The 13,377-nt window shown below is 32.1% G+C and overlaps 1 protein-coding gene across 1 annotated transcript in view; it reads right to left on the reverse strand.

Moving 5' to 3' along the window:
• Positions 1 to 1,008: 1,008 nt before the first annotated feature.
• CLPTM1_1 (Cleft lip and palate transmembrane protein 1 like protein) overlaps positions 1,009 to 13,377 on the reverse strand; it is a 43,711-nt gene continuing 31,342 nt past the window's right edge. Inside the window, exons 13-14 of the mRNA XM_012941059.3 lie at positions 5,435 to 5,599; positions 1,009 to 1,132 (exon numbers count right to left, since the gene is read on the reverse strand). The gene's annotated coding sequence lies outside the window, so the exon portion shown is untranslated. The remainder of the gene's footprint in view (positions 1,133 to 5,434; positions 5,600 to 13,377) is intronic.

Consider the following 13,377-nt stretch of genomic DNA (forward strand, 5'->3'; position numbering starts at 1 on the left):
ATGAAATATAATGCTGTAGAAATAAACGTGAACTAACGCTAATCTCCAATATAGTTATAGCAACAAAACGTGTTTAGTTGCCATAGCAGCATTGTAATGGCTCTTGAATCAAACTGCAGTGAATAATCATTATTTTGATAAGTTGGTTTGTTTAAGATGAATCACTGATGGCTTGTCTGTTATGTTATGTTCTCTTTATCAAATGACACAAATCAATGTACGATGAAAAATCAGTTGATTTCGGATTTGATTATTTTTGTGACCACACATATAACTAAACTATATGCAAACTTCATAGAATATTTTATAATCAAAACATTTGGTTCGAATTCTGTAGTCAATATCTTTTAATATACAACAATTAATGATCATGTGCCATAATCACCTGTCCTAGGAAATTCCAAGTGCAGTGGTGGCCTTAGTTTTCTCAGATGAAACATTTAATAAGGTCTACCATCAAGTCACGTAAATCTGATGGCCAATATATATCATTTTACTAAGAGTTGCCTTTAACAATTACCAACAAATATCTCACCTTGACAGGATAACAAACAGTTAAACGTTTGATATCTAGTGTTTAATAATAATCTATAGGCAAGGTTTCGTTTTGAACATAACTGACTGTCTGACTAGTCATTAAAACACATCAAACTCAACGAAAATTCTAATAATTTAATAAAACAGTTTGAGACAAAAATCTCTACTGTTAACTTATTTAAAAACAGAAACTTAATGATAATAGAAAATATTTAACTCATATACCTCATAATGAAAGAGTGTAGATCACTAAGGTAGATGATCTATGTCGAATGGTTGGAGGCCTACTGGAGTTAGACGAGAATGGTGTGAAAAATCAGCTGATTTCGAAGTCACACTTTGCTGTCAACATATATGGTGGATTGCCCCTTTGACGTATTAAAGTACTATGGCTGTTTTGAAGACCGTATAACATAAAGGATATTATTAAGGAAATATAATAGTAAGATCACCACCGCATGCATCAGTCCATGGCATACAATTAACTGATGTTCGTTGTTTGTCCTTGACCTTGATAGGAATAGATGATCTGTTTGATATTCATTGACCCAACTGCCGGATGATTTGACTAGGGCTCAGTGACATTTCATTGACCCTAAAAGAGATTATATACATAGCCAGTTACATAATTTAATGTTATTAAAATTAAAAATCAAATGAACTTTTCACTAACTCATCAAATTTTATTTAGTCAAAATTGGTGACTTATTAGTTATATTCTTAAAGTACATTTATTTAATGTTTAATATTTTGACATGTGTATATAGTATGACATTACAATAATACTTGAATATACAATATTAATACAAAGAACAATATAAAAAGGTAAATATTATCATTAGAAATCTTGAAAATATTCCATAAAATTACATTTCACTAATCTATAAATAGGTAAATATGTGAATAAGTATGTTTCAATCATTTATGAATAAATTAGGATGACAACTCATTGACTAATCAATTGTAACCGAGTAGTTCCGTTTTAGGTAAAGTTTCCTAATTTGTTTTTTTTTTAATAAAAAGTAACAACTGTATCATTAATATTGACATTTTTGTTTATTTCTTAAATATTGAATGATAATAACAAATGTGTTCTTATAATGATTTAGTTAGATTCATCATTGAAGTTACATTCTATGATATAAATCATTTATAATATATATATATATATATATATATATATATATATATATATATATACAGTAAGCATCTTTCTATTTATAAACTGACAAAAATGACTTGTTTATTATTATGAAAATTCAAATAGTGTAATTAATAACTAAAGTTATTTTAACAAACTATTCAGAATTGTTTAGTTGATGTTTTCTATTTCATTTGAAAAATATTTAATTTCTTTTTGTTTTTGTTTCTTCAAGACAAAATAAAATTATAGAGTTGTGTCAAATATATATAAACATAGTGAAACATGGAAAAGGGAAATATATTGTTTGTTTGAACTTTGTTTCAGTGTATATCGCATAGTACTACTACTACTACTACTACTACTCTGGTGCGTGCTACTTATATTGATATAAGTAGTATATGACGCGAGTCAGGGATGTAATGTCTGGCAGCAGAAGATGGGGAAGATCAAGAAAGGAAGAACGGGAATAGAAAGCAATTAGTATGGAAATGCAAGAACAATGAAGTTCGAAACAATTATTGAACATTTTTGCAGATTAAGTATTATAGTATGGTTTTTCCTATTTTACCAAGTAACTTTGTAATTTTGTGCTAAATATATAATTTGGTTGTCCTCACCTGTGTTCTCCTTCACTACATTACTACTACTACTGCCAATAATAATAATAATAATAATAATAATAGTAATAATAATAATAATAAAATTTTGAAATAAACAATACTGTTAAAATGCTTTCAGACTGTTTTTCCTACTTTCAATACATTAAACAAAAAATGAAGTGAAAACCTAGAATGAATTGAGATAAATGTTATTTGTTTCTATAAAACAATTTTGTTAGATAAACACTGATGGTTGAAAATGATTGTTTTGTAAATGTGTAAATCTGTTCGTTTTCATTTTAATGACACTAAAAGAATGAGTTTGATCTTTGGAAGTAATCCTAAATCAATCCATCCACCTTCAGAAAGAATACAATTTTGTTGTTCAACGAGTTTGAAAATATCAATAAGCAAAACTATACTGCATCTAATTAGCATAAGTCTATTGCTTCGTATATGAAGGATAGATTCTGATTTTATGCTATGAGACACATTACAAAGTTATATGAAGTAATTTTAGAGATGACAATTGGAAATTACCTACTGTGTATTATTGTTTTTCACTGAATTCACAGCAAGAAATGACCATGGTCTAGTTTTTCACTCGATATATGTCTCTTCTTTTGGTCAATCCTGTTTTTTATGGATGGAGTTTTTCCATCAAATTCTTAGAATATCTAACACAAAGAAATTATCTAAATACCAATAAATAATCATTCCATTCAAATTCGTTTGTCTAATGAAGCAATTGTGAGATGGTGGAGAAATAACAAAACAAGAACAATGGAGAATGAAATCCAACGGACCAGTACTCCCTTGATTCTACGGCAGACCCAAAATACACAAACCAAACATCCCACTACGTCCAATTGTAGCACTTCCCGGAACACCAACGTACAATTTGTCAAAAGAAATTTCAAGAATGCTGAGACATTTAGTAGATTCAGCCAACCACTCCATCAAATCCCTTACACAGTTCCTGGACCAAATTAAAGACATTCAAATCAACAACGATGAAATGATTATATCCTTCGACGTAACAGCACTATTCACCTCAATTGAACCAAAATTAGCAAAAGAAACTATATCCCTGCTGCTCAACAACGACACAAACCTCACTAAATACACGAAGCTTCAAATTCAAAGTCTACAGCAACTCATCAATTTATGCCTAACAACATATTTTCAATTCAACAACAAAATCTACGAACAAACGAAAGGGACACCAATGGGATCACCAATATCAGGATTGATCGTAGAGGCAGTGATACAAAGACTAGAAGCCGCTATATTACCAGCGATCAAACCAAAAATTTGGATTCGTTATGTGGACAACACCTTCGTCATCGTCAAAAAGAATGAACTAGGAAACACAAACTGATCAACAACGTCTTCGATGACATCAAGTTCACGATGAAACAGGAGTCAAACAACAAACTAGCATTCTTGGATATATTGATCACTAGAAACGACACAGGAAAACTGGAAACTCAAGTATATAGGAAACCGACCCATACAGATCAAATTCTCAACTACAACAGCAACAACCCAAGGGCTCACAAAATCAACTGCGTACACACATTGTTCAAGAGGGCGAGGACACACTGCAGCACACTGGCAGCACGAAGAAATGAAGAGAAATACCTGAAGGACATATTTCAAAAGAACGGCTACCCAATCAACTTTATCAAAAAGCACCAACGGCACACAGCATCACAACCCAAGTCAGGCACAAAAATCAGTAAAAGGATCACCCTACCGTACATACAAGGAATATCAGAAACTGCAACGAGACTGCTGAAAACCTTCGGAATAGGTGTAGCACACAAACCGACAAAATCACTACAATCAATCCTATGCAAACCAAAAGATGAGATAACAAAGGAGAACAAATCAAACATCATCTACCAAATAAATTGTGCCAACTGCGAAAAACACTACGTCGGACAGAGGGGACGCCCCCTTCACCTGCGCCTACATGAACATCAATTAGCAGTCAAACGCCATGATATCTCCTCACTTATATCAATACACATGGACAACTGCGGACACTCATTCGATTGGAAAAATGTGGAAATCTTAGACAGAGGAATCTCCAAAAACACCAGAGAATTTTTAGGAGCCTGACACTCAGGTCAATCAGCAATCAACAAGCATATTGAAATCAATCCAATTTATCAACCAATCAGAAAAATCATGCACAAACATAAGAACAAAAGTCAAAACAATGGGAGACACAACCAAAACAAAGAAGTAAACAATGACAAATTTAAGGTCAGTAAGAACCCAGTAACATCGAGGTGCACAGAACAAGCTTTGAAACATATATGGAGAAATTCAAACACTTCACTTCTATTTGAAGTTTGTGCTGATGATGTCATTCAGAAGAACGATGAAAGCTCCACGACCAAACCATCCAGCTCAGAGAACAAAACTCCACCAGAAGCAATTGTTGGGGACATATTACTATGTAGAACAAAACAGTCTTTCGGCAGATAAAATTATATTCCGTGGAGGTTTTAATTACATTATTTTATCGACTCGTGATTTCACCTATAGAACACCAGTAGAAAAATCAAGATGATACTTCAAAATCTATATCGTTTGTCAATCATCGGTAAATTTATTGAAATAACGTTACTGGATTCGATTTCACAGAAAAACAAAATATTAGAGATGTTACAAACCATTGACTTAAGAGTATTATCGTGTTTATCACCCTTCAAGATAACCAACGTTGCGTCTACACACCACCTAAACGTACCCCATTAAATCATCTAGGTAAAGAAACAAAACACTACTGAAATGGTGATGCACACTCAAGTCTTACTTACTCAGTTTCAGGGGTTTATTATAATTCAGGTATTTGTAGTGAGTACACTGAAATTTAATGCGAAAATGAATGAAATAAATACAATGTTTAGTACTTTATTGTTTATTAATAGTTTTAAGAACTTCAAAAGAAGTTTCCGAATTCATCACTTTCTTGAACACATTATCTTATAACGAAATTAATAAAGGAAGAGTTTTTATAAACTAACCGGCGATGCATTTGACAATCTTCGATTTGTCTGTTATTGTTTTATTATTAAAAATGATGACTAAACGTCAAATGAATTAAAACTGTTTATTGTAAATAGATTGTATGACTTACTTACGCCTGTTACACCCAATGGAGCATAGGCCGCCGACCACCATTCTCCAACCCACTTTGTCCTATGCCGTCCTTTCTACTTCTATCCAATTTTGTTCATTTTTCTCATGTCTGTCTCCATTTCTTGACGTAATGTGTTCTTTGGTCTTCCTCCTTTCCTTTGGCCTTGAGGATTCCATGTGAGGGAAATAGATTGTATAGTTAATTAATTACTTGTCTATGAAGATTTTGTTACAGAATTACATATCTTATACCACAACAGTGTTTAGTTAATATTAAATAAAGTCACTGATTTCTTAAAATCTACAGAATAATGTATTCAGTTTACACAGATGTTCATTATTTAACAATCACTTTCAAATAAACAAGTAACTCTACCTATTCTCATGATGATAGTTTTAACATCATGAATAAGGATGATAGTTCTTTCTTGTTACAACCTGACAGAATTCCACAATACATTTGTGAAAGTTACAAAGAATAAACTACTTATATTTCTTTCATATATCTGAATCCGTTACTTATAATAAATGTCATTAAATGTCTGTAAATATGGAGGCATATGAAAGTAAACAATCATCTAAATTATATTACGCTAACTATCTGTATGAACCTGGTTACTGTTTTGTAGATCATTCACTTAATATAATATCTCTTACATATTACAAATAGTGCAAATACACTCGCTGAATACTGATTTTATTTACATGACTAAATTGTTTTACTGTGTATTTAATATCCAAAATTATTAATAAGGCCTTTCTGAGATGGTGGAGAAGATTTGTATCTCAGGTGGGTGATTTTGAGGGAATTTCGTTCTCTGAGCTGGATAGTTTGGTCGTGGAGCTTTCATCGTTCTTCTGAACGACATCATCAAACTTCTCCCTAAAGTTTGTGCTGATGATATCGTTGAGAACAACGATCAAAGCTCCACGACCAAACCATCTACCTTAGAGAACAAAACTCCATCAAAATAAGGCCTTTCTATACTTCTTTATTCAAGTGAAATATTATTCACTAATAATAAATTAAATAAATGTTTTTCATATGTGAATTATAAAATAGCCGTTAATAATCGTAATCTTTCAAAACAAGTTTAATGATTTATATAACTAAGTCTCTAGATAAGTAGGAAACAAATGATTATATCTATTGTTTTATGTTATAGTATTCTTTTTCTTATATCCTACAATTTAGACGTCTTCAATTCAGTTCCACCCAAAAATTCTGTTTAGATACCTCATAATTTATTTATAGGATATGGTAAAATATAGAAAGTATCAAAATGAAGACAAAAAAATAATCAATACGAATGTGTAGTATAATATGTAATGGTGTACTACTACTACTGTTATTATTCGTAGTAGTATTAGTGTTGGTAATTGTTGTAGGTAATGATGATTATTATGAGATCATATAAATTAAGTCAATTTTTCAAAGTGATATGCTACTCTAATATTTTAGTTTTTTTTTATAATAAAGGTGTTTAACTGCTGTTTTAGTGTATACGTTTACTATGTACATATTTCATTAATCATGCAAAGGAATCCAGAATTAATCGGGTTAATATGGATTAAAATAATTTTGAATGCATTAAATTAGAATACGACGTCAATCTAACTTGTGAAATGATGTGTTGATTAGTTTATTCAATGAAGCGTATATTGAAATAGTACTAGATTCTGGATAACGTTCATATTATAATTATTTGTTCACACTATAATTAATGTAATTACACTTAAATTTTATTGGTGATTGTTTTTATAACTTGTAAAATGTCTTTTCTTATTAAACGCCTCAGCTATAATACTGTGCTTGGAATTTAAATATTACAGTGAGTAAATTAGTAATGAATATAAATATGATATATCAGAGAACAAACGCTAAAATATAGTGCAAAATGTATAGTAGCTAGCAGCGGAATCCAGGACGCCTGTTTCGTCCTATTTTGGACTCGTCAGCGGGGTGTACCTGCATCTCAGAGTTGATGTTTACTCTGGGACTCGAAATTAATGTTCTCTTCAAACGCCATCGCGTTATCCATTTAGCTATTGAGTCCCGACAGCCACTTGTTCATTCATGTATCACTTGTTTAAAAATTCTCTATTTCTAGTTTCTCTTAGAGAAATTGATATAACCATGATAAGATTCTAAATGGACATTCACTGAACCTTAAAAAACTTAAGGATCAGGTTATCGCAATATGAAAATTTCTATCGATACGAATCTTCAACATATTTTGTGACTGAATTCAAAACATAAAACAAAACCCTGTTATTTGTTAAACAATAATTTTCATTTCTAATATGCAATCACTACTGAGATTACGTGTTTATTCACAAAATTTGATTAACAGTTTCAGTTTAACTGATAACATAGATTACTATTTCAGAGTAAAAACAAATGTTAAATCTATTTTCAATTAAATCATCAATATTAAGTGGATTTTCATGCTTGTTTTTCAATAGTAATCATGAAATATAATGAACATAAAATAGACTAACAGTCTTGAAATACTGAAGTTAAAACTATTATTATTAATCACGTTCAATGTTCACTAAATCAAGTTATACCGTTTACTTCATATGTTCATTTTTAACATATGGCCTGAAATAAATATGTATCGACTTAAGTAGTCACAATTTATATCAAAACAGTAAATGGAAATTAACAATATAGAAAGAAATAATTGAAATAATAGAAATCATTTTAGTAGAAAAGTAAAGTGAGAGATTATAGTTCAAAAAAAGCTGAAGTATATATAGTTTACCCTTATAGGCTAGGATAATTTTACATTAGTTTTTAGGAGAACCGAAAAGCACGCAGACTTTCAAGTGACAATGAAAACAGTACATCTCAATCCCGTTTAGCAGAAGAGCCAGACACTACCTTGCAAGCGGAATTGAGCTGTACAGTTTGGATTGTCAAATGAAAATCTGCATAGTGTACGGTTCTAAGTTAATTAATTGTAAATTTAGGAATACGAAGTACTGGAATGAACGATAGTTTTCGATAACTTCTTCATCAAGCTTTATAATTAGAAATTCAAATTATTATTTATACCAGATGGGTTTTGTGGATATTGTAGTAATTTCAATGGTTAAGATCATGAGTTAGTTGAAGCTAGACCACCATGGAAAACCTGGAAGCACTGGACGGCCATTTCGTCCTATTGTGGGACTCCTCAGCAGTGTGCGTCCATAACCCATCTGATATTAATCAACATGTGCTCACTAGTGACTGGCTTCACGAGGTATATCCTGGAGTTCTAGTGAGAAGTAGTGACCAGTGGAGTTCAACCTGGTCTGTTGTGAAATAGTAACTCAATGAAGACAATGGTGGATGTGTCGCTTAATTTCGTGCATTAGTTGAAGTTAGACATTAACACCGTTGGATGCCAGCTCAGCGGTCTAATGGTTAAGTACTCACGCGCGAAACCAGTAGGTCCTGGGTTAGAATTCCGCAGGGGGCGAGGTCGTGGGTGCGCGCTGCTGAGGAGTCCCACAATGGGACGAAACGGCCATCCAGTGTTTCCAGGTTTTCCATGGTTGTCTAGCTTCAACTGACTCATGATCTTAACCATTGATATTATTTATACATTGTTTGTCCTAATTGTTCCACATATATAACTTGCCTATATAGGGAATTATTACTATTCACCAGTTACTTATCAATTATTCATTCTGAACTGTTGTTGAACCATTAAACTCAAATTGATAACTTTAAATATTATAGAAAAGAAATTGGTTAAAATGTATTATGACAAAAGATTATGTAATGAAATAGTACAGTGAAATGATTGCCGCTCAATTTATTGTATATTTGTATTCACTAAAATAACAACTGATGCAGATTTCGTTTCTTTTTTGAGTCTGTTTGACACAAAATACGTATAATTTTCTAAGATGTTCCCATTATTATTCAAGGTAAAAATTAAACATTTATTCTGACTATAATTCCAAGGCTTGGCATTTGGATATTCATTATTGGTGCCTCATTTTAGATTGTCGCTTATTCAATGTTTGACAGTAATTTAAGTGGTAGATAGGAGTTTATTTCTTTTTTTCACCGAATAATTAATGTCTCATACTGAGTGTCGATTAGAGACAATCATCCAAACAACACAGAATGACTAATAAGGTTCATTGAATGACAAAGTATTACATAACATACAGTGTAATCTATTAGAAGTTAGTACATATATATACATATTAATAAGCACTACCATGTACAAAATCCAGATCAAGAGCATACCTTTAATGAATGACAAAATAAATGATCGATATTATCGTGAAAGAAAAGTGATAGGTTTAATATTTCATCCAAAACAAGTTCCATCAATACTTAAATTTTATTTCATGTAATTATTTTGCACACGTTATGAGAGAGCTTTACATGACTGCCGACTTTCTTATGTTTTAAATGCAGCTTAGTAAAATATGGTTTATTTTGAAGGATAAAACTAAAGTCTGTTTGAAATTATACACCTAATCAGTTAACAATTATCTGAAATAATTACATTTAATAAATTACTCTAAGTTCAGTTGAAGTCCCTTTTTGGGGCTGTTGCAAGTTTCCATTCCCGGGTAAACCAGAAAATTCGGTTGTAGTTTTGGTTGACGCATATCGCTAAAAAAAACTCTGCTACATAAAAAGTAACCAGCAAAATCAGTAAGATCAGTCAAACTCTGATCTGGGAGTTAAAAAGTATTCAGATAGAAGAGTTATAACGCTTCATTGGTAAAACCCAAGATTCTTCTAAACGCACGAACAAGATGTTCCCACTGAAAACCAGACAATAAATGATATAGGTATATGGAACGTCCAGAAAATGTGGGAAATCAGAAGTCAACCAAATAGTAACCAAACTGACAAGATACAACCTGACTCTGTTCGAAATAAGTTAAACCCATTGAATAAAATTTGAACAGAAAATTCTAACTTCAGGAGAGGAGCTCTTACGTTCTGATCATGAAGATAGATATGCCCCCCCACACACAAGAAGGGTTTATGGGAAGGGGAAGTCATACCTTCAGGTTCATAACAAAGAAGCACCAAGTATGAGTCATTATAAGAATATATCGACTGGGAAAAAGAACATGAATGATGAGGGGCTAGTAGATTTGTGTACTTTTAACATTATGTTCTAAAGCGGCAACATTTTCCAACACAAATGCGTACGCAAATCTACTTGTGTTTTTCTGGACCAGACTGATTACGTATACATAACTAGCAATATAAAAGACCCACTAGAGACGAAGAAAGGAAGGAGGATCTGATTTCGCCTCACATTAACACCTGGTAGCGGTCAAGTCAAAATTGAAACTAAACAAACCTTATAGGATTGGACACACAGCACAACTAAGGCTCATTCTAGTCTCTTTCAAGAGAGTTAAAAGATCACTGAGTTCAAGGTAGCTTTCAGTAAAAAGTTCCAAGTCTTACAAGATTTACTGAAAGAAAACCACTAAGGATATCAACTGGAAAGGGATTTGAGAAGCCATAACTTCAACATACCACGAAGTACTAGACCCAGTGAAGCATCAACATCCAGGTCTCTGTAGAAGACGTGGGCATGATCAAAGAAAGCAAACACAAGAAGATAGGAGTCAACATCAACTGAACAAGAACATGGAAAGTAAATGGGCAGACTGAATCCGCACAAGAAAACAAGTGAGCAAACAACGCTATTTGAGCCTATAAACGGAAATACTGAGAGAATTTTTCAAATATGGCACAACAAGCTAAAAGAAGACATATGAAGCTACTACATGATACAACTGAAACGTGCAGGAAAACCGTAGAGATCAGCTGGGAGCAAACAGGTCCAACAAATCTCTCAGGACCGAGAGCAGTGGAACAGTTGGATAGAGCTCTTTAAGAACCCATGAATAGACCAACGTCACTGAAGTCATCGCACATCAATGCACTGAACACCGAATTCCCCAAAGATAACTTACTTATTTAGGCGGATTTATTTCAAATGAGAACAGGCGTCAGACAAGGCTCCCTACTCTCGTCTTTTCTCTTTCCTTTGATAGTTGACTGGATTATGAGGACCTCCATATTCTAAATGCAACTGGGTGATTTGGACTTTGCAGATAGCTTAGTCCTTCTATCGCATACACAACAAATTTAGAGGAAAACAGCTAATGTAACCTCAACTTCGGCCGCAGTAAGGAGGAAAGTAAGATTCTGAAATACAACACAATGAGTACCAACCAAATCATACATGATGGTGAATCTCTTCAAAAAGTGAAATTCTTTAGGTAACTGTGTGGCATCTCTGATGAACAAGTAGGATTTGATGTATATGGAAATGGATGAATCAGTAAAGAAAAGACAACATACCTACAACTGAAGAATGTCTGGAACTTAGAGAGCTGTCTCTGTAAGATATTCCAGATCCACTGGCCAGCGATCATCAGCAGTAACCTACTTTGATAGAGCACAAATCAGGTACCATTTGAGGCGAAAATATGGAAAGATTCTGGAAGTTAATAGGACACACCATACGGAAGCTATCAGAACGCATCATATTGCAAGTTTTATCTTGGGATGTTCAATACAGTAGGAAATGAAGCAGACCGAAGAATATATCGTGTTAAGAATTGGATGCAGACATCGAAATCATGAACAGAAATCGTTGACAACTTGAAGGGAGAGCCAGGGACAAAGATGCCTTGAGATTCCTGAAAGGTGCCTTAAACCTCAAGAGAGGCAATAGGCTTAAGTAAGTAAATAAACACTTTGTATCCTCAGAATTTTATGTTAGACTAAATAATTGAGATACTCTATAAATGCTAACCATGACTTCTGTATGTTTTTTTTAAAAATAGTGATACGATCATATTTTATGTCGATTTCTAAATCCATATAATATGAATGGTTTAAAGTAATCAATATTTTACATTTGACACTAATGTCAAACTGTCACGTTTTTTCACGCATAGGAAAAATTATTCAGTTAATGTTCTAACTTTCAGTAATATTCAATTGAATAGTGACAAATAAAAGAAATATGTTTTCTATTATGCTAATAATAAACACATTTGTATTTTAAAAAAGAACTCTCATACATTCACAGAAATCTATTGATTCCTTGTCATGGGCGTTATATTGTGAGATACAAGTGGAAGAGAACAAGGTGATATTGTTATGTTTTTTTCTGAGACACAACTATTAAGTATGATAATAGAATAATTAATTTATGCTAATACTGATTAGACAACATTAAATTATACGTGACAATAATTGAAATGATTATAAAGAAAATTTATCACTTAATAAACAAGTTATCTTTATCTTATTCAGGACGACGACAACAACAACGAATAGGAAAACTTCGATTAATGTCATCATGTAACTTAATTAAATATTTGTAAAGTGTAAATCAATCTTGTTTTTACATATTACCCATAGTTTATTCAACTTCATTTAGTCTTATTCAAATCAGTATATGATTACAAGGTAGTTTTCTTTACAACTAGATTTATATGAATGCAAAATACTTTATTTTGCTCGATATTTAGAAAAAAAAAGCCATAATCTCCAATTAGAACTTTCATTCAATTTGTGATCATTAAGTCCTGCAAAGATATAAATATACAATTGGATTCAGATCTAAAAACAAGAAGTTAAAAGTTTCACTATGGATTATCAGATTAGTCGTTGTCAAAAATAATATAAACAAACTAAATACATTAAATGATATGGAACAGGAAATTTTTATCAGCATTGTTGTTTTGACATTCAAGACAATAACAACAAAATCATATACTTGATCGATCATTAAGTGATTAATGACGATTTATTCGAAAATAGTTGATACATTTAAAAATATATTGTCCAAGGGAATAACAAACCTTTTCAACGAAATACTATAACTGGTAAGCGGAAGTTAAATACAAAATCATCCCAGTTCATTAAATTAAAGGATTTCA

Source organism: Schistosoma haematobium, chromosome ZW (assembly GCF_000699445.3).
Source record: "Schistosoma haematobium chromosome ZW, whole genome shotgun sequence".
Classification (NCBI taxonomy): Eukaryota; Metazoa; Platyhelminthes; class Trematoda; order Strigeidida; family Schistosomatidae; genus Schistosoma; species Schistosoma haematobium.